At 45.6% G+C, this 2,020-nt stretch overlaps 1 pseudogene; it reads left to right on the plus strand.

Moving 5' to 3' along the window:
* The first annotated feature begins 387 nt into the window (after window positions 1-387).
* On the plus strand, window positions 388-1,763 carry LOC144769616 (small ribosomal subunit protein uS10 pseudogene; annotated as a pseudogene).
* Window positions 1,764-2,020: the final 257 nt, after the last annotated feature.

Consider the following 2,020-nt stretch of genomic DNA (forward strand, 5'->3'; position numbering starts at 1 on the left):
CCTTGGTAGCTTGGCACAAAATGCAGCCAGGCTTAATGTAGAGGCAATGTGTAAAGTATTTATGCAGCACACAAACAAAAAATAAGAAAATTCCCACGTCGATTTAGAAAAATAGAGTATATACTAATATATTATTTATAACCAAAACAACAAAAATTCAACCTGTAGAATGTGAGTTTGGACTTTATTAAAGTTTTCATTAAAATCTTGAGCCTAAAAGATCCCATCTGGTTGCAAGAGTCCAGGTCAAAGTCGAAAAATATGGTCCGCAGCAATGGAGCGCCAGTTGGAAACAAGGAGTGGATTTGGGCCCAATAGACGCTTTCCTTTGGGAATTAGATGAAAGTTTGTAGAAAAAAGGTCTGAGAAGGTAAAGTTCAGAAGGGCATGGCTGTAGGCAATGTCGGAGGAAGGAACGTGATCGTAGAGGAGCCGCTGAGTGAAGTGGTGGTGAAGAGTTCTATGTTCGGACTTAGTCAGTCACTTAGTCACTTGTATGGAAGTTCAAAATGAGGTTGGAGGCTGTAGCCTGAAAGAGTTCCAGGAAGATGAGGTATGGGACTGAAAAGGATTTGCTGCTGTGGAGAAGAAAGTGGTACAAAAGGGGGTGTTGATGGACGGAGCATCTGAACCAATCAAACACTCACAGATCTGGGTTTAATCCATCACCGTTCTTTAGCCCACTTTGCCGCCCCAGTTCAGACATGGCCATATGCAAATCAGTCTGACCCTGTGCCTTATGGGAACAGTCCAGCCCGAACTGCCAAGCCATGTCTTCCATGGACCGGAAACAAGCTTCCGAGGACCGGTTTCTGGCATTTCAGCCGTCTTCAGCCCGGCTTGCTTGAATCCAGTGGCAAAGTGAGCAAGGGACTCACGTCTGGGCATACTCAGACGTGAGTCCCTTGCTCACTTTGCCACTGGATTCAAGCAAGCCGGGCTGAAGACGACTGAAATGCCAGAAAACGGTCCTCGGTAGCTTGTTTCCGGTCCAGGGAAGGCATGGCTTTGCAGTTCGGGCTGGGCTGTTCCCATGAGGCACAGGATCAGACTGATTTGCATATGGCCATGTCTGAACTAGGGTGGCAGAGTGGGCTAAAGAACAGTGATGGATTAAACCCAGATCAGTTGACTGGGGGTGAGTGCTTGTATTATCAACGCTCCGTCCATCATTTCCTTTGGTTTTTCGTGGAGGAGCAGGAGCAGCCCAAAGTCAAGCCATCCGGCAAAGCACCGTATTTGGATCAACAAGTGTACTTGCCTCTCTCTTTCCTTAGTTCTCAAGGCAGTTCGAGTTTAGTATGCCTGAACTCAGAATGTTAAAATACATCTTTTAGTGGCTCACCGCTGTTCGTTCATTTCTTAATTTGAGGACGAATAAGTCAGTCAGGAAGCACATTAGCTGTGGCATTTAAAGACGCCGGCAAAACACCTGTGGAACAGGAAGTAGCTATCCACTGTATCCGAATCACCCTGACTAGTCGCAATGTGAAGTCGCTTGAAAAAGTGTGTGCAGATCTCATAAGAGGTGCGAAGGAGAAAAACCTGAAAGTGAAGGGCCAGTTCGCATGCCTACTAAGACTCTGCGAATTACTACTCGAAAAACACCTTGTGGTGAAGGTTCAAAGACTTGGGATCGTTTCCAAAAGCGTATTTACAAGCGCTTGATTGACCTCCACAGCCCTTCTGAAATTGTGTAGCAAATTACATCCATCAGTATAGAGCCTTGAGTAGAAGTGGAAGTTACCATTGCTGATGCATAATTTAATCTTTTAATAAAAGATTATGTTTTTGTGGGAAAAAAGAAAAGAAAATACCACTTTTAGAAAGTAGGTATTTTCCTGCCTAAACATCCAGTATGCCTCTGCTAGGTTTGTGTATGCCATGTCTGGTTTGTGAGTGACAGGGGGCTGGAGAGGGCCTTGGCTCCAGAAGTCTGATGGTTCAGGGCTAGGCAGAATAGGACCTGCATTGAAAAGAGAGTGGGGGGCGGAGATTTCCTTTCACTGACCTGAGCCCT

Source organism: Lissotriton helveticus, chromosome 7, assembly GCF_964261635.1.
Source record: "Lissotriton helveticus chromosome 7, aLisHel1.1, whole genome shotgun sequence".
In the NCBI taxonomy this organism is placed as follows: domain Eukaryota; kingdom Metazoa; phylum Chordata; class Amphibia; order Caudata; family Salamandridae; genus Lissotriton; species Lissotriton helveticus.